This window comes from Lolium rigidum, chromosome 4, assembly GCF_022539505.1.
Source record: "Lolium rigidum isolate FL_2022 chromosome 4, APGP_CSIRO_Lrig_0.1, whole genome shotgun sequence".
Taxonomy (NCBI): Eukaryota; Viridiplantae; Streptophyta; class Magnoliopsida; order Poales; family Poaceae; genus Lolium; species Lolium rigidum.
Window position 1 is genome coordinate 40,060,939 of NC_061511.1, and position 20,951 is coordinate 40,081,889.

At 47.8% G+C, this 20,951-nt stretch overlaps 1 pseudogene; it reads right to left on the reverse strand.

Moving 5' to 3' along the window:
- Window positions 1-1,083: 1,083 nt before the first annotated feature.
- Window positions 1,084-2,906, reverse strand: LOC124708864 (annotated as a pseudogene).
- Between the last annotated feature and the right edge of the window lie 18,045 nt (window positions 2,907-20,951).

Genomic DNA, 20,951 nt, shown 5'->3' on the forward strand with positions numbered 1-20,951 from the left:
GCTTCTGTAAAAACATTAGCAAGTTGTCATCTGTGTCCTTGGCGTACCGTCGAACCGTAACTTCATGAACGGTGTTCGGGTCAATGAACCCGATGTCATAGAGCTCGCCTCTTTTGCATTCGAGCATCTTCATTCTGCATAATATATAGCGTACAAAAAGAATATAGTGAGGATAATTGTTAGTGCAAATGAATGAGCTGAGCTACAGACTTAATTACATAAATAAATCACTTACAGGCAGTAGCAACTGATGATAGATTTGTCGATGGCTTCTTGATTGAATAACTGAAATAGTTCTTCAAACTCAAGGTTTATCTCCTCCTTCCCCCGGAAGTAATGCTCATCTCTAACTGCCACCGTGAGGTAGCGATCCGAGTTCGGACAGGCTTGCAGGTACCATTCATGCAACCTTCGCATCTGAGTCCCTAGACGCGCGAGCTGGCCAGGTTTGACGAGATCATGTCCGTATTGATACTTGTTTACGACTTCAGCCATTGGATAGCAATCTTCGTACTGAACATCTGCTCCATAACCTTTAGCCGCCCGTTCGATCATCGATGCCGTCTCTGGATCATCATAGGACTGCACGGCGAAGGGGGGTAGCGATTGATTTTCCTAGTCTCCGAGCTGGGCAATTTTTTTCTCTTTTCTCGCTCTAGAGGACTGTCCAAGAGAGCGGTCATAATCACAGGCCAACTCAGCTTTCTTTTGTCTCGTCTCGACAAAGTGCTTCACTGTATTCGGTGCTATATACACTTTTGGCGGAGGCTTCTTCGGCGCAAAAAACGCCTTCACCTCGGCGGCTACGATTGCGTCGTTTTGCTCATTAGTCTTCTCATATGGTAACAAATCTGGAGTCTTGGACCTCTTCGGAGCTGATGATCTCTTCGGAGCTTTAATAATTGCCGCGGTACTCTTCCTCTTTTGCTGAGGTGGTTGCATACTTGGCGGAGTCTCCTGACGAGGAGGAGGCGGCGGAGTATTCTCAAGCGGAAGAGACCGCTCACGCGGAGGAGACTGGTCACACAGATAGCTGGAGTAATGACGTCCTTTATCTGTCTCATGGAGTTTTTTGGGGTCTTTCATACGTTGCTGGTCCTCCCGTGCTTCTGGTGTATCTTTTGTCTTCCCGTACACGCCTAGTAAGCCTAGCAGGTTCACGCAAAGATTCTTCGTCACGTGCACCACATCGATTGAAGAGAGGACCTCTAAGACTTTCCAAGAGGGTAGATCCCAAAATATAGATTTCTTCTTCCACATGGCCGCGTGTCCGGCAGCGTCATTCGGAACAGACCGTCCGCCAGGACCCTTTCCAAATATTACTTCTAGATCCTTGACCATACCAAATATATCAGCACCATTACGGTGGGCAGGCTTCTTCCGGTGATCTGCCTCACCGTTGTAATGCTTGCCTTTCTTTCTTACCGGATGGTTATGCCTAAGAAATCGACGATGCCCTAGGTACACGATCTTCTTACATTTATCCAAATAATCACCTTCGAGCTCATCTAAACAGTGCGTGCATGTATTGTATCACTTGTTTGACTATCCTGAAATGTTACCAAGAGCAGGCCAATCATTGATGGTTACGAAAAGCAGCGCTCGTAGATCAAATTCCTCCTGCTTATGCTCGTCCCACATATGTACACCTGTTATGGACCACAGTTGTAGAAGTTCTTCGACTAATGGCATCAGGTACACATCAATGTCATTGCCGGGTTGCTTAGGGCCTTGTATGAGCACTGGCATCATAATGAACTTCCGCTTCATGCACAACCAAGGAGGAATGTTATATATACAAAGAGTCACAGGCCAGGTGCTATGGCTGCAGCTCTGCTCTCCAAAAGGATTCATGCCATCTGTACTTAGACCAAACCTTAAGTTCCTTGCATCCTCTGCAAAGTACGGGAACTCTCTATCGATTTTTCTCCACTGGGACCCATCAGCAGGGTGTCTCAACATCTCGTCTTTTTTATGGTCTTCTTTGTGCCATCGCAACAACCTAGCGTGCTCTTTATTTCTGAACAAGCGTTTCAGCCGTGATATTATAGGAGCATACCACATAACCTTGGCAGGAACCCTCTTCCTGGGGCGCTCGCCCTGAACATCACCCGGGTCATCTCGTCTGATCTTATACCGCAATGCAGTGCACATCGGGCATGCATCCAAATTCTCGTACTCACCGCGGTAGAGGATGCAGTCATTAATGCATGCATGTATCTTTTGCACATCTAATCCTAGAGGGCAGACAACCTTCTTCGCTTCGTACGTACTGACGGACAATTCGTTACCCCTTGGAAGCTCCTTCTTAATTATTTTCAGCATATTTTATAATCCTGAGTCAGTGACACCGTTCTCTGCCTTCCATTGCAACAATTCCAGTGTGCTACCTAGCTTTTTATGGCCCTCTTCGCAAGTTGGGTATAACAATTTGTTCTGATCCTCTAACATCTGGTCGAAGTCCAACCTTTCTTTTTCAGTTTTACATTCTCTCCTTCCATCAGCAATGGCCCGACCAAGATCATCAGTAGGCTCATCTGGTGCCTCTTGATCTTCTGCTTCATTGTCTTCATTGCTTTCTGATAGAAAACAGCCCCCTTTGCAGTATCACCGCATTCAGGGAACATGGGATAGTTGTTATCATCCTCTTCTTCTTCATTGTCTTTCATCATAACCCCTCTTTCTTCGTGCTTGGTCCAACAATTGTACTGGGGCATGAAACCGGACCGCAGCAGGTGGCTGTGAATGGTACTCGAGGAAGAGTAATTTACGACATTCTTACAGTTAACACATGGACAATACATAAAGCCACTATGTTTGTTTGCCTCAGCCACTGCGATAAAATTACTCAGGCCCGAAGTGAACTCGTCGAAGCGTCGGTCAATGTACATCCATTGCCGATTCATCTGCATGATATAATTAAGCTTATCAAAAACCATTACAGAACATCATGATTTGTGAAATGATGTATATATATATACACATGCATTTTATCAATGACAGATGGAAGGATAAAGTTGTTAACCTTGATGGAGAAGAAAAAAGACAGTTAAGTGTGGCTTGTTTTGTGTGAACTCAAGTGGCAAAACCTCTTAGGTATTTTATCGAACACCTCTTGTGCATATGAAAAGGGCAAATCAATATACACCCCTCTTATGCTAACAAGTGAAAAATAGCTAAGTGTGGCTCATACTTGGGCAGGGACAAGGTATATGTAGGCAAATGGGCACTTGGTCCCGGTTGGTGAGGCAAACCGGGACCAAAGGGTAGGCCTTTGGTCCTGGTTTGTATTACAAACCGGAACCAAAGGGTTTCGAGGCCTGGCACGGCAGGCCGTGCCCTGCCGCAGACCCTTTAGTCCCGGTTTATTTTAAAACCAGGACTGTTGCTCCCAAGGCTGCTGGACAAAAGGCCTGTTCTCTACTAGTGTGAAGATTCGGTAATACACGGTTCATCAATTTGTGCATTTCGTTGTGCGTCAAAAATTAATAGAGGAGTTGGCGCACGATTCTTGACCAGATTTCTCAAGAAGTAATAAATCTGTTTGGAGTATGATACGATTGAGGTGGAGGTGAACGGAAACGTGGATTGGTGGGGTCGCTCGGGCTGGCCGGTGCATGCTAGACGTGGCCGTCCGGGAAATCGCTTTTTACACGGTAAAATACAGATTGGATCGATTCTAACGCGTCAAACCAACGGACCAAACCACGGAAACGCTTCTTCCTTTATTATTGGGTATAGATATAGATATAGATACCTTCTGCTCAAAGTCTAAAATATATATATAAACACATACACACACTTTGTCACATTGGATCTAACTACATATTTTAGTAGCCAAGACTTTTGACTTTTGCTGTCTCATTTGTCATTCCATGTCAACTCGGTAATTAGATTAAAAAACAAGTTTAAAAAAATGTATACTCGGCAGTCCGTACTTTTAGTTTATGTAAGCCATGATTGCCGGGTGCGCACCACTTAAATATTTTTTCGTTCAAAAAATTATGAAAAAATCACAGTGCTTACTAATGCCATGCAGTATTTGATATCCGGCAAAATTTTGTACAAAAATTTAAAATTTTGTATATTTTTTGTACACATACCACAAAAATCCATATGTTTCATGAAATTTTACAAATTTTAAATACTTGAGATAACTAAGTACTATGATTATTTTTTTGAAGTATCAAAAAATATTTTTGAAAAAGGGCAATTGCCCAACAACTACAAAGCTATAATATCATGATTTACTTTCATGTATTCATTTTCTCCTATAGGCTTTGTGACTGTAATTATGCTAGGTAACGTTATCATCGATCAGCCTTTCCTCCAAAGACGCATAGGATTATAACAAGCAAGCCAAATGATATGCTACATGATAATGCATTGTTTTGCTATATCGCCGCACAATATTTTCATTGTTACAATAAATCTGCTAGAGTAGTTCACCTTTCTTCCATCTTATTAATGTGCTCATCTCTTTTTCCCTCATAGGATGCATAGCTGTATGTAGGGGTGGAAATGGATCAGATATGTAGTGCCTTTTCCCCATCTGTTTCCATATTTTCTGTTGAAATGGATACCAATATGAATACAAACCGAATGTCATAAAAAATAGAATAGGGGTATTATTATTCTAACTTATGTACTGGAAAAAGATATTTATTATACTCTCTCACACATTTAGCATATTTTATTATTTCATTTTATTAATTTTATATAAAGGAAGATGAATTCACATTAAAATACATGTAGTTCATTATGAAATATGAAGAGTTGGATAATGGTGCAATCTTAATCTCCGGTATTGCCTCTCTCCCTTTGTGGGCTGGCATCGAAGAAGCCGCAGCCCATGCTTGCCATGCTAGACTTAGAGCCTGTAGGCCCTTCCTTCACGGCAAAGTGAATGTGGAAACTGACTGTGCATCCTTCTCTGTTGCACTGAATCAAGCCTCCAGGAACCTCTCCAGCCTCTGTTTTGTGAGCTCTGAAATTAAGGATCTAGTTCAGCTCTTGCCTGAAGTTTTATTCTGTTTCTCCAATAGAGATAGCAGCTGTGTAGCCCAAGCTTTGGCACATCTAGGCCGTTGTAATGGCATGCTCGGCACCTAGGAAGGCTCTGTCCCACAACATCTGTTCCCTCTATTCCCGGTAAACCTGACATTTGTTCATGAATAAAGCTATCTCTATTGCCTAAAAAAAATGAAGAGTTGGACAAAATTCGAATGCAAAAGACTTCAGCCATCCCTCGGCCTTGTCATTGCTTGCAATTTGCAAGGGAATCGTATCCTCTACCTTTCCGTCATGTTATATTGTGCACATAAGTCCCACGGAAATTACAACAGCAAGGCATCAAGGCGGTACAGTTTTTTTTTTGCTCTGCGTTTAGCTTGAGCATATTTGCCGAGCATGTATTGTCTGTGGGATGAAGGCGGATGGCCATATTACAGAGAAAATCATTCATTTATTATATCTTTTCCCTAAGATTCAACTTGAGTAGTATCATATACCTTGATTGAGAAATGCAAAGGAGCAGATTAAACAAGAAGAGAGAATGATAAACTAATACATCAAATCTACATATATGAAGAACATGAGAGATTGAAGAGCCACATTAATAAAAATGAAAAACTCATAATGATGATCAAGAGAAATCTAAAAGATCTACAATGTTCATTTTGGTGGGACGGGATTATAATAGTTCAGATTAAATGCACTAACCGAGATAAAAGAGATCACCATTTTTTCATGGGACCAGATAATTAATGATGTTGTAGATTACTTTCATTAACCAAGAGAGAAAATCAATGTATAGCGTTCCACAAGTATAGTCGCCTAATTATTAACGCAGACATGTGCGATGTGCATGCCATTTTGGAGTTAGAGTATATATGCTTTGCGTGCACGTGTCATACACAATTAGAGAATATCAGTGACCCTGGGGCCTTGCCAGTACAATTTCCATGGGAATCATGTTCTCACTCTATCTTCTGGCCAAGAAAGCTTCAAGAATAATCTAGTGACCAAGATTAACGTTAGGGTGGAAGGACCAGCAGGAAAAGACTTATTTTCTAAGAGAGAGGGATCCGCATCCATATTTTTCTACAAATCTTCACAATATTATTTGTGACGGTAAATTTTCTGTTGTGATTTACCATAATTTCTTCTTGATGCATTAGACCGGCGTGTATGAGTCTACTCCATTTGGATGTGTTGGAAGAACCAAAAACTTAATCAGTAATTTTCATTTATATATACTCCTCTATAAGTGGCAAAGGGAGCTGGACACCGACGATCACCCCATGAGACAAAAAAAAATTACTGGAATTTTTGGCTTGTACAAAAAAACTCTGGGTCCTAGTATAGGTGAGCTTGAGCTGCTTGTTGAGATTTCACCTCTATCGTCCTTCCTACTACCCTTCAAGTATAGGCTCAGAGTGACCACCATGGAGGTGCGGACCTCCATGAAGAGGAGGTTGAGAAGGACAGTTAGAGACCTAATAATCGATCATAAGCTTAAATCACACTCCACGAGTAGACATCAATGACAAGTAGAACTATAAAAGATTGTAACAATGTAGATCGATAAGCTTGAGATGTCAATCCAAAATGTGATCAGAGAAACTTAACCTGGCAACATTTCTGGTCTAAGAAAAAAAGTACTCCTTCAAAGCTAATCAACACAAACACGCCGCTAGCATAGTGCTTACCCTCCTTGTGTGAGGTCATGGGTTTGAATGCTTGGCAGCACATATTTTCCCTTTGCGTCGCATTTTTTTTGCTAATACACCACTGACGTGCCGCAAATGAGGCTTGTTAGTACACACTACTAAAATTAGATAGTCTATTAGAACTGTCAGTGATGGCTCTTCTCTCGCCCGTCACCGATGAATATTACTACCGACGGTTTTTCTGCCTAACAACGTAGCGCTTGTAAGAGAGGGTGTATCTGGCATAGTGTACACAACCCTACCCTTGGGGTCCAACAAGTGGAGTTCAACTCCACTAGCTAGGCTGCACTTACACTGTTGGCATCATTTATTATTAGAAGTTTTATGCATTTCGATCATTATGATCTGAAGTTGGCCACTCCGTTTATCATTTGCTATCCTCTTCGGTATTTCACATTGTATTTTCATTAATTGAGAATTTTCATATTTCGCTATTATATCAAAATTTCTTAAACTGAAATTTCAGTCGGGCCATTGCGTCCACCATCGTCCATCCATCCATACCTATCATGATAACTGCTTCATGCCATTCAATGTAGTGGGTTATACACATTGCTATGCACACTTTACATCATTCACTGGAGGATATTTATGGAACATCATTTTAGTGACATATGCATTCATGGCTGTTAAGCACCTCTCGTGTTGTAAGTAGTTTGTGGAAAAGGTGGAAAGAAAGAAAAAGTAAAGAATAAGGCAAAATGGAAAGAAAGGTGGAAATCATAAGTGTCGTCGTGGTGAACAGACAGATGCCATGGGATGGCTTAAGTTGGGGCCGAATGTGCGCTAGAGGATTCGGGGGAGGGTTTTGGTAAAGATGGGATGGATTCCGGATGCTTTCCTCAAGAACTTGGCCTAGGCCAGAGGTAGAAGAAGAAGAACACACGAACTATTTCCCCTTCAGATCTCTCTATTCCTTGATCGCAAGGGGTTACGGGTTTCTGGATACACGTAACACCTTACAGCTTACAAGATAAGACGTCGCAAGATACTCGTTACCCGTACATGGGGGTGATCCCTCTCCTTATATAGGGGAGAGGGTGGCTTACAGGGGAAGAAACCCTAGGAAACCCTAATGGCATCTTTGACTAGACAAACTACTTTACAAAGCCACTTTGGCTACCGGTGACGCCGGTATGTCTTTAATCAGGAGCGGTGACATCCTCCGGTACCTTTTACGTCACCTTCTGCTTTAGGCGTCAGGGCTTCGTTTAAAGCTGAAGTGCTTCGCTCATCCTTGTCCTCTAGCTCTCGAGAGAATCTTTGACCAGTCTTGCCGACGTGCTACAGTATAGCCTGTACCGGTACTCCGGTACCTTCTTAGCCGGTTCCGGTATACCCCTCCTGGGATACCGGCATGATTCACTTTGCATAGAACCAACTCTTGTTAGCCGGAATAACTTTTAAACCGGTACTTTGATGGCCCAAACCATCCGGTTTGGCATGCCTTTGGCATACCGAGGGTCATCCCCCCAACATTAGTCCCCGAAGCTGGTATAGTCCGCCTTCATCCGACGTGCGAAACTTTCTGTCAATACCGGCATCTTCTTACCGGAACCTTTTCATCTTGAACAGAGCACGCTGGATACCCGGAAGCACCTCTTCGAGGAGCTTCTGTGGGAGCACCGGGAGCTTTCTGAGGCCCATAGCAAGTGCCAAGGTTAGTTTTTTGCGCCTCCGGCTTCTTTTTACCGGTTGCTTCTTCCTTTAAGTACTTATAAACTCTTTGCACGCCAGCTGTTCCGGAAGCCACCGTCAAGGACCTCACCGACCAGCTCGCCACGCTCAAAGGTATCATTTCCTTTCCGGTTGGTTTCCGTCTTTCTAATCTGCCGGTTATCTTTCTGTTAACACTTTGCTCCCAGATTGCAGCTGAAAAAGAGCAGCTTGCTAAGGAGCACCAATAAGCTCTGGATGCTCAGAGGGCTCGCTTCTCCGAGCTGAAGGATAAGCTTATGGAGGCTGAACTCCGCCACTCGCAGGAGCTCAAGGATGCCCAGGCTGCTGCTGAAACTAAGTTGGATGAGACGCTGAAGGAGTTTACCGACGCCAGCGCGGTGCTGCGAGCGGAGCTGGAAGAGAGAGCAAAGCGCGGAAGGCGGCAGAAGACCGGATTGCCACCCTCACCACGGATCAGGCTGAATATGACCGGTTGGTCATTCAGGCCGATACACTGGCCCTCCGTAAGTCTCTTTTCTTCTTTTTGCTTAAAAGCTCGCACTTTCCGGCAGTATGTCCTTATACCGGTTCCTTTTTTCTTCTTTCTCTTTCCTTGCAGAGCTCTTCCCGGAGTCCCAGCCCTTTGCGCTAAAGAGGGTGACGGAGCGCAGGGTTGAGCAAGCTCTCAGTAACCCGAATGCGCCCTGGGAACCCTATGATCATCTTGTGGCGTTGGCCGCCCGGATCTCCCACATGAGGGCTGTGGACCGGCACCTGGTTGAGCTGCCTGAGAGGGCCATTGAAATTTTTAAGGTCCTGTGGCCTGGGGAAGCTGTTCCGGTGAACCTGACGCTTCTCTCTGATCGCTTGAGGGATGCCGGAAGAAGGTTCCGGGAGTGGAAGTGCTCAGCGGCCCGTGCCGGAGCGGATGCGGCGCTACGCATCGCCTGCTCTTGGTATGAAGATTTGGATCTGGACGCTTTCCACAGCCTTCGCGGCGATGCGCCCACGGATAATGATCCGGTCTTGACCGCCAAGCGCGAGGACCGCGCCTACCGCATTGCGGAGTTTGCCCACACGCGCACCTTTATCCCTCCTCCTCCCGGCGTCAGAGATGAAATCTCCGACGACGAGGAAGAAGACGTTGAGGACGAGGAGGATGAGGAAACCGCAGAAGGCAATGCCCCTCCGGAACAAGGCGATGCTCCTCCAGAAGCTCCTGAAGCCGGCGCACAGCCTCCGGCTGCTTGAACGTATTCATTGTGTATCACCCCTGTTGTCTCAAAACAATGCTCATTAAATTCTACCCCGGTATGCCGGGATTTATGATGTAAGATAATACTTTGCCGCTCTTTCGGTTGTGCTACAACATTTTATGCCGGTAAGCTATACCGGTAATCTATCAAGTTTAAGTTTGTATGCTATCTTAGCATTTTACTCATCGTTTGCTTTTAGCTTGCACTGTGAAGATTCCGGAATTGTTTCGGTATTTAATCCGATGCACACTTGGTTCTTTTACTTTGGCTCTGCCTACCTCTCTGGGTTTTTTGGCGTATGAGTTCCAAAGTTCTTTTGCCAAGCAAGCACTTTCTTGAACTTAGAAATAACTCAAAATTTTGCATAAAAAACCGGTATAACCGGGGTTAGTTAAATTTTTCCGGATTGTTCGTTCCCACTCCCTCTTTTCGTGGTTCACGTGTTTAATTCCTACCGGTTTATCTTGCTTGCCATGAAGCCGGGTTGCGGACAGTAGCAGAGTCGAAGACTCCGGTAAGTTTGACACGCTACTAAACCGGAAAGAATAAATGTTCACTAAGCAACCGGTAAACTGAAAAAATAAACATATTACATGCAATTTCGATAGGAGTAGTCCCCGAGATTCATTCGAGGTTCCGGCATCTTTTATTCATAGCATATATAAGGTACAAAAAGGAACTTCTTACAACACATCTTCAGGAATAGAAGGACGCAGCAAAGCTATGTTCCATGGGCGCTTGGTCTCCTCTCCTGACCTGTCCGCCTTTCCCTTCTTCGATTCCTGTGCATCGATCAAGTAGTATGCATCATTGTGTAGAGCCTTGCTCACAATGAAAGGCCCTTCCCACGGAGGTGAGAGTTTGTGGCGCCCCTCAGTGCGCTGCACTAAGCGTAGCACCAGGTCTCCCTCCCGGAATACTCTCGGATTAACCTTCGGCTATGATAGCGTCCGAGGTTCTGTTGGTATATGGTTGTTCTTGCCAAAGCCAGCTCTCTTGCTTCTTCTAGCAAGTCCACATCAATTTCTCGGGCCTCTTTTACCTCTTCTTCGGTATAGAGTTGAACCCTTGGTGAATCATGAATGATATCGATTGGTATCACGGCCTCCGCCCCATAAACCATAAAGAATGGAGTGTATCCGGTAGACCGGTTCGGTGTTGTTCTTATGCTCCACAGCACTGATGGTAACTCATCAAGCCAGCATCCCGGTGTCTTTTCAAGCGGTTCAATGAGCCTTGGTTTGATACTGGGAAGCACCAAAGCATTGGTTCTTTCCACTTGGCCATTGCCTTGCGGGTGTGCCCTCGAACACAAATCCAACCGGATATTGTTATCCTCACAGAATCTTTTGAACTCACCTTGAGCAAAGTTTGTGCCATTGTCAGTGATAATCCTATGCGGGTATCCATACCGCAAGATAACATCTTTCAAGAATTTCACCGCCGTGTGCCCATCACATTTTGCGATAGGTTTCACCTCAAGCCACTTAGTGAACTTGTCCACCATCACTAGGATGTGGGTAAAGCTGCTCCTCGCAGTTTTGAATGGGCCAACCATGTCAAGGCACCAAACAGCGAACGGCCAAGTTAATGGTATAGTTTTCAAACCGGATGCTGGGGTATGGTTTTGCTTGGCGTACCTCTGGCACCCGTTGCATTTTCGTACCGGATCCTCGGCATTTTCCGGTGCGGTGGGCCGGTAGAATCCATGCCGGAACACCTTTGCCACCAGCGCCCTTGATGAGGCATGATGCCCACATTCTCCTTGGTGAATTTCCACCAGCATTTCTTTTCCCTCTTCCGGTTCCACACATCTTTGGAGGACACCGGTAACACTTCTTTTGTATACCTCTCCGTTGATGATGGTATAGGCCTTGGATCTCCTCTGGATCCTTCTCGATTCATTTTCGTCAACCAGCAGGGTGCCGTTGATCAGGAATTCCTTAATAGGTTCAACCCAGGTTGGTGCTTCCCGAACCACAAATACCGGCACGTCCACCTCCATACTGTCTACCAGCATAGCTTCTTCCGGCTTGGATCCCGCAGTCCCGAGTTTACCGGAATAGTCCCCGGGTTTCCTTCGTCAATGTCCATTGGCACAACGCGTGACTCCGGTACAAAGATTGATTCAGACTCCGGACTTGGTTTTATCGATGGCACCCTTAGGTGAGCCAAAGCCACTCCGGGAGGGATTTCTTGCCTGGAGGAGCCCAACTTAGAGAGCGTATCCGCGGCTTCATTTTCTGCCCGCGGCACATGGTGAAACTCGCATCCCTCAAAGAATCCGGCAATCTTTGGCACATGAAACCGGTAGGAGGCCATGTTGGCATCTTTTGCGTCCCAATCTCCGGAACATTGTTGCACCACAAGATCTGAGTCACCGTAGCAAATGATCCGGTGTGCCCCGATTTCTTTTGCGACCTTGAGCCCATGAATTAGAGCTTCATACTCAGCAACATTGTTCGATGCCCTGAAGTGCACTTGTAGAACATACCGGAGGTGATCTCCCTTAGGTGAAGTAAGAACTACACCGGCACCTAGACCCTCTTTGAGCTTGGATCCGTCAAAGTGCATCTTCCAGTATTCTATTTTTTGTTCCGGCGGTTTGTATTGCATTTCCGCCCAATCGCCCAGAAAATCAGCCAAGGCTTGTGATTTTATGGCGTCTCTTCTCTCGTATAACGGTACATATGGTGATAGCTGAATCGCCCATTTGGCAATCCTGCCGCTAGCATCCTTGTTGCACATGATATCTGAAATGGGTGCCTCGCTCACCACCTTCATGGGGTGCTCTTCAAAGTAGTGTTTGAGCTTTGTGGCGGCCATGAACACGCCGTAGGTCATTTTCTGGAAGTGAGGGTAGTTTTGTTTTGAGAGGGAGAGCACCTCGCTCAGGTAGTATACCGGCCTTTGCACGGTTTTTCCTTCCTCTTCTCTTTCTACCACAACCACAACACTCATGATCCGGTTCGTTGCTGCTATGTACAACAGCATGGGTTCCCTTTCCAAAGGCGAAGCCAATACCGGTGCAGTTGCCAGCATTTTCTTTAGTTCTTTGAACGCAGCGTCTGCCTGCGGGGTCCAGACAAAGGTATCGGATTTTTTCATCAAAGCATACAGCGGCAAAGCCTTTTCGCCCAACCGGCTTATGAACCGGCTTAGCGATGCCAAGCTTCCGGTAAATTTCTGCACATCTTTAAGATCTCGCGGTATGGTCATTCTTTCGATGGCCCGTATTTTTACCGGATTAACCTCTATCCCGCGGCTTGACACGAGAAAGCCAAGCAGTTTGCCGGCAGGAACACCGAAAGTGCATTTTGCCGGATTGAGTTTCATCCGGAACCCCGCAAGTTGTCAAATGTTTGCCTTAGATCGTTGATCAAGGTTTCTTTTACCTTAGTTTTTATGACGACATCGTCTACATAGACTTGCATATTTTTTCCAATTTGATCAAACAAACACTTTTGCATACAGCGCTGGTACGTTGCACCAGCGTTGCGCAAACCGAATGGCATAGTGACATAGCAATAAGCCCCGTGCGGGGTAATGAACGCAGTTTTTATTTGATCTTCCTTTTTCGGGGAATTTGATGAAAACCGGAATAAGCATCCGGGAAAGACAACAGCTCACAGCCAGCAGTAGAATCGATCACTTGATCAATCCGGGGTAAAGGGAAAGGATCTTTCGGGCAAGCCTTGTTCAAGTTAGTGTAGTCGATGCACATGCGCCACACCTTTGGAGCTTTGGGGTCTTCCTCCTTTTTCTTCTCGACCAGCACCGGATTGGCTAGCCACTCAGTATGCAGCACCTCCACGATGAAGCCGGAAACCAGCAACTTTGTTACTTCTTCTCCAATGATCTTCCTCCTATCTTCAGCAAACCGGCGTAAAGGTTGCCGCACCGGCTTCGCGTCCTTCCGGACATTCAGAGAGTGCTCAGCCAACTCTCTCGGCACACCCACCAATTCATCAGTAGACCAGGCAAAGATGTTCCGATTCTCACGGAGGAAGTTGACGAGCGCGCTTTCCTATGCCTCACTCAGGCCGGCACCGATACGAACGGTACGCTCTGGGCAAGCCGGATCCAGCACAATGTCTTTCGTTTCTTTTGTCGGCTTGAAAGCCGGTGAGCCAAGCTGGCCGCTCATTGCCGCTAAGTTCAGCTGGGAGGATTGAGCCAGCACAACTGCGGTTTGCATTCTCCTTTTTTCTTCCGCTATCACCAGCGATTCGGCCAGATTTGATCCGGCAGAAGCAGTTTCCAGCGACACTTTGTAGTTTCCCACCACGGTTAAGGGACCGTTGGGTGCCGGCATCTTCATCTTAAGATATGCCGTATGAGTTGAGGCCATGAACGCAGCCAATGCCGGTCTCCCCAGCAGTGCATGGTAAGAACTGTCTAGGTCCACCACCTCAAACAGAAGATTTTCCACCCGGCAATTATCACGTCCTCCAAACGATACATCCACCCGGATTTTTCCCATGGGCGAACAGGACAATCCCGGAATGATTCCGTGGAACGTAGTGTGAGTTGGCTGAAGCATGTTTTCTGTTATGCCAAGCGTGTGCATGGTGTGCCGGTACATGATATTTATGCTGCTCCCATTGTCTATCAGCACCTTGCTGAATTTGACACGAATCATTGGCCCATGCATGATTGGGTCCACAACGAGAGCGTAACCACCCGGATTTGGCATGATCTTAGGGTGATCCTTCGATGACCAGGTAATTTCCTGATCTGACCACAGCATGTATTTTGGTACTGCCGGCATCACTGCGTTCACTTCCATGGAACGGCGATGCATGCTTTGCTTGTCTGTTGGCTCAGTAACGAACACAACATAGCACATGTCCGGGTCCTGATAAACATTCCGGCCTAAAGGTGCCGGTGGTGGAGCTTGGTTAATACCTTGTGCCACCTGATGAACTTGTTGCTGCTGCTGCCGGTTTGGCTGAGGCTGTACCGGTAGAGCATTTGCTCCGGTAAGCGGGGGTGGTGGTGGAAGTCTTCCGGTACCCTGGTCCCTGGCATCTTTCATCATGCCCCTTTCCATCAATCTTTTTGTCCAAGTGCAATCTTTTGTCAAATGGTTCGCAGGTCTCGCGGGATTTGGTGTGTGCCACCGGCACGGCTGATCCATAGCGGATTCCATGGTGTACTTCTCATCGTTTTGCCACGGCCTCTTTTCAACCCATTGTTTTTTAGGACCCGCCCACGGCTGCGATCCGGTTTTTTGCCTCTGGCTTCCGCCGGCACCAGAATTATCCTGCACCGTGGCAACTTGCTGCGGGCCATACCTCCGATCCGGAAAATCTTCCCTTCTTTTGTTATGCCGGTTGTCCCGGTATTGATCATGGCGCGGTTGGCTCGTTTGCGCCGGTTCTCCCAATGCGTAGCTATCTGCCACACATATCATTTCCGCCAAAGTTATCGGCATGTTTCTCTGCAGCTTTTGCCACAGTGGTGAACCTCTTCTGCACCCATTGCAAAACCAAGCAATGGCCTGTGCCTTGATCACCCCCTCACAGGAGTTCCTTGTGGAGTTCCACCGGGTCAGGTAATCCCGGTATGTTTCATTCGAGCGCTACACGCACAGAGTGAGCTGATGCGGCCTGTTTGGCCTCCGGTATGTACTGCTGAAGTTGCTTACGAAAGCTTCCTCAAAGTCTATCCAGCCATTTATGCTCCCTGCCGGCAAGTTGTTAAGCCAAATGCGTGCCGGTCCTACCAGGAAGGATGGTACGATTCTCACGGCCCAACGCCGGTTTCCTCCACCTGCTACGGTTCCTCCGCCACCAGCGACGTATACTGCGGTCACGTAATCCGCAAGCCAGTCTTCCGGCTTAGTGGTGCCATCGTACGTTTTTGTGTCACGGGGCAACTGGAAGTTGCGAACCGGTGGTTCCTCTTTCATGATTCGCGGGCCAAAGCACTTTGGGCCCGGAGGACCTTCTGCCTCGATCATCTCGGATAAGTATACCCTATCCAGCCCGTGCCTTGCATCCCGGTCTGGCAGGCAGCTTTCTCCTACGCGTACCCCCAAAGGGTTCCGGTAGGCTGCAACTCTTTCAGCTCCCGAATCAGCTTCATCGTAACGTTCCGGTACCGCGGCTCTTGCCTGCCGGTACCTTGGCGGAGGCATTTCCTCCTCATCATACGCTGCTCTTGCCGCGCGATAATTTTGCCCGGCTTCACCTTTACCGGCATAATCATTTTCGGCATAGCCATTTCCGGCATAGCCACGTACTGCCCCTTGGCTTTTTCTTCCGGCCTCGTGTCACCCGGCTTGTTGTTTTCCGGCAAGTACCGGATCATACACAGTCATTTGCTGTGCATTCACATCTTTTGCTCTTCTTCTGTCCGGATGGGAGGACGATGCCTGCCCATGGGACTTGCTTCCGGCATTCTTTGCCGAACGCACAGATTTCGATGCTGCAGCTTTGTTCATTTTAGCAAGCTGCTCAGCATTTTGTTGCTGTATTATGTCAAGCAACTCCCTAACACGATCTTGTTGTTTTGCTAGAGCATCTCCGGTAAGCGAATCACACATCTCTACAGCAGCCCTAGCAGCTTTTATGGTTTTATCCGAGACTCTTGTACTTAGGTTTCTCTACGATGCTCAAAGATGCAGAGGCACTCTTTCCGGTAAGAATCTCCTTACGCAGATCCTGATCTAGATTGCGAGCTCTAAGCCGGTTTTCCGGTACTCTAGCAGGCTGAGCGCTAACAGAAGCAAAGCCATGGGCAGCATTATACTCACGTAGGGTTAGGTTCAGCTCGCGCTGCGCCCGGATGATGTCCGCGCCCCCGGAGAGCAGCTTCTGTCGTTGCGCCTCCAGCTCCGCCTGAGCCGCTGCCGGATCGATGTTCTGCGCGATGGGCGTCGCCAGCACGTTCATGGCCGCTTGCAGAGGAGTCTCCGGTGGCGCTGCAGATGCACCCGCAACCTCCTGGTCGCGCTCGGTCGGTGGCTTGGCCGTGCGCGTAGACCTTGTCTGTCCAGCGCCTTCCGCCGCTGCTTCCTTGCCGGCGCCAGCCGTGCCAACCACCAGCACCTCCACGCTGCCGGCGGCGTGGCCGCTGCGAACTGCAGATCTTGGCGGGTCCGGAGCCACCAGCACCGGCGAGAGGCACTGGCGCTCGGGGACGGTGCCGTAGTAGATGCGGAAGCTGCCGAACTCGATGATGCTGCCGTTCTTGGGGAACTTACCGCCGTTGGCGAAGCAGCCCGCGTTGTCGTTGATGAAGTCCAACGAGCCGAGGCGCTGGATGAGGCCAGACACCACACGCTCGTCGGAGACGGTGAGGAGGCCCGCCCGAATATGAACTCCAGCAAGCGCAGCTGCTGGCCCCACGGTGGGCGCCAACTGTCGTCGTGGTGAACAGACAGATGCCATGGGATGGCTTAAGTTGGGGCCGAATGTGCGCTAGAGGATTCGGGGGAGGGTTTTGGTAAAGATGGGATGGATTCCGGATGCTTTCCTCAAGAACTTGGCCTAGGCCAGAGGTAGAAGAAAAAGAACACACGAACTATTTCCCCTTCAGATCTCTCTATTCCTTGATCGCAAGGGGTTACGGGTTTACGGATACACGTAACACCTTACAGCTTACAAGATAAGACGTCGCAAGATACTCGTTACCCGTACATGGGGGTGATCCCTCTCCTTATAGAGGGGAGAGGGTGGCTTACAGGGGAAGAAACCCTAGGAAACCCTAATGGCATCTTTGGCTAGACAAACTACTTTACAAAGCCACTTTGGCTACCGGTGACGCCGTTATGTCTTTAATCAGGAGCGGTGACATCCTCCGGTACCTTTTACGTCACCTTCGCTTTAGGCGTCGGGGCTTCGTTTAAAGCTGCGGTGCTTCGCTCATCCTTGTCCTCTAGCTCTCGAGAGAATCTTTGACCAGTCTTGCCGACGTGCTACGGTATAGCACTGTACCGGTACTCCGGTACCTTCTTAGCCGGTTCCGGTATACCCCTCCTGGGATACCGGCATGATTCACTTTGCATAGAACCAACTCTTGTTAGCCGGAATAACTTTTAAACCGGTACTTTGATGGCCCAAACCATCCGGTTTGGCATGCCTTTGGCATACCGAGGGTCATCCCCCCAACATTAGTCCCCGAAGCTGGTATAGTCCGCCTTCATCCGGCGTGCGAAACTTTCTGTCAATACCGGCATCTTCTTACCGGAACCTTTTCATCTTGAACGAGCACGTCTGGATACCGGAAGCATCTCTTCGAGGAGCTTCTGTGGGAGCACCGGGAGCTTTCTGAGGCCCACAGCAAGTGCCAAGGTTAGTTTTTGCGCCTCCGGCTTCCTTTTACCGGTTGCTTCTCCCTTTAAGTACTTATAAACTCTTTGCACGCCAGCTGTTCCGGAAGCCACCGTCAAGGACCTCACCGACCAGCTCGCCACGCTCAAAGGTATCATTTCCTTTCCGGTTGGTTTCCGTCTTTCTAATCTGCCGGTTATCTTTCTGTTAACACTTTGCTCCCGGATTGCAGCTGAAAAAGAGCAGCTTGCTAAGGAGCACCAACAAGCTCTGGATGCTCAGAGGGCTCGCTTCTCCGAGCTGAAGGATAAGCTTATGGAGGCTGAACTCCACCACTCGCAGGAGCTCAAGGATGCCCAGGCTGCTGCTGAAACTAAGTTGGATGAGACGCTGAAGGAGTTTACCGACGCCAGCGCGGTGCTGCGAGCGGAGCTGGAAGAGGAGAGCAAAGCGCGGAAGGCGGCAGAAGACCGGATTGCCACCCTCACCACGGATCAGGCTGAATATGACCGGTTGGTCATTCAGGCCGATACACTGGCCCTCCGTAAGTCTCTTTTCTTCTTTTTGCTTAAAAGCTCGCACTTTCCGGCAGTATGTCCTTATACCGGTTCCTTTTTTCTTCTTTCTCTTTCCTTGCAGAGCTCTTCCCGAGTCCCGGCCCTTTGCGCTAAAGAGGGTGACGGAGCGCAGGGTTGAGCAAGCTCTCAGTAACCCGAATGCGCCCTGGGACCCCTATGATCATCTTGTGGCGTTGGCCGCCCGGATCTCCCACATGAGGGCTGTGGACCGGCACCTGGTTGAGCTGCCTGGGAGGGCCATTGAAATTTTTTAGGTCCTGTGGCCTGGGGAAGCTGTTCCGGTGAACCTGACGCTTCTCTCTGATCGCTTGAGGGATGCCGGAAGAAGGTTCCGGGAGTGGAAGTGCTCAGCGGCCCATGCCGGAGCGGATGCGGCGCTACGCATCGCCTGCTCTTGGTATGAAGATTTGGATCTGGACGCTTTCCACAGCCTTCGCGGCGATGCGCCCACGGATAATGATCCGGTCTTGACCGCCAAGCGCGAGGACCGCGCCTACCGCATTGCGGAGTTCGCCCACACGCGCACCTTTATCCCTCCTCCTCCCGGCGTCAGAGACGAAATCTCCGACGACGAGGAAGAAGACGTTGAGGACGAGGAGGATGAGGAAACCGCAGAAGGCAATGCCCCTCCGGAACAAGGCGATGCTCCTCCAGAAGCTCCTGAAGCCGGCGCACAGCCTCCGGCTGCTTGAACGTATTCATTGTGTATCACCCCTGTTGTCTCAAAACAATGCTCATTAAATTCTACCCCGGTATGCCGGGATTTATGATGTAAGATAATACTTTGCCGCTCTTTCGGTTGTGCTACAACATTTTATGCCGGTAAGCTATACCGGTAATCTATCAAGTTTAAGTTTGTATGCTATCTTAGCATTTTACTCATCGTTTGCTTTTAGCTTGCACTGTGAAGATTCCGGAATTGTTTCGGCATTCAATCCGATGCACACTTGGTTCTTTTACTTTGGCTCTGCCTACCTCTCTGGGTTTTTTGGCGTATGAGTTCCAAAGTTCTTTTGCCAAGCAAGCACTTTCTTGAACTTAGAAATAACTCGAAGTTTTTCACAAAAAAATGGCATAGCCGGGGTTAGTTAATTTTTTCCGGATTGTCGTTCCTACTCCCTCTTTTTGTGGTTCACGTGATTAATTCCTACCGGTTTATCTTGCTTGCCATGAAGCCGGGTTGCGGACAGCAGCAGAGTCGAAGACTCCGGTAAGTTTGACACGCTACTAAACCGGAAAGAATAAATGTTCACTAAGCAACCGGTAAACTGAAAAAATAAACATATTACATGCAATTTCGATAGGAGTAGTCCCCGAGATTCATTCGAGGTTCCGGCATCTTTTATTCATAGCATATATAAGGTACAAAAAGGAACTTCTTACAACACATCTTCAGGAATAGAAAGGACGCAGCAAAGCTATGTTCCATGGGCGCTTGGTCTCCTCTCCTGACCTGTCCGCCTTTCCCTTCTTCGATTCCTGTGCATCGATCAAGTAGTATGCATCATTGTGTAGAGCCTTGCTCACAATGAAAGGCCCTTCCCACGGAGGTGAGAGTTTGTGGCGCCCCTCAGTGCGCTGCACTAAGCGTAGCACCAGGTCTCCCTCCCGGAATACTCTCGGATTAACCTTCCGGCTATGATAGCGTCTGAGGTTCTGCTGGTATATGGTTGTTCTTGCCAAAGCCAGCTCTCTTGCTTCTTCTAGCAAGTCCACATCAATTTCTCGGGCCTCTTTTACCTCTTCTTCGGTATAGAGTTGAACCCTTGGTGAATCATGAATGATATCGGTTGGTATCACGGCCTCCGCCCCATAAACCATGAAGAATGGAGTGTATCCGGTAGACCGGATCGGTGTTGTTCTTATGCTCCACAGCACTGATGGTAACTCATCAAGCCAGCATCCCGGTGTCTTTTCAAGCGGTTCGATGAGCCTTGGTTTGATACCGGGAAGCACCAAAGCATTGGTTCTTTCCACTTGGCCATTGCCTTGCGGGTGTGCCACTGAACACAAATCCAACCGGATATTGTTATCCTCACAGAATCTTTTGAACTCACCTTGAGCAAAGTTTGTGCCATTGTCAGTGATAATCCTATGCGGGTATCCATACCGCAAGATAACATCTTTCAAGAATTTCACCGCCGTGTGCCCATCACATTTTGCGATAGGTGATACGTCTCCGACGTATCGATAATTTCTTATGTTCCATGCCACATTATTGATGTTATCTACATGTTTTATGCACACTTTATGTCATATTCGTGCATTTTCTGGAACTAACCTATTAACAAGATGCCGAAGTGCCGGTTCCTGTTTTCTCGCTGTTTTTGGTTTCAGAAATCCTAGTAACGAAATATTCTCGGAATCGGACGAAATCAACGCCAAAGATCTTAGAATCCCCGGAAGCATCCAGAACACACCAGAGAGGTCAGAGGGGGGCCACAGGCC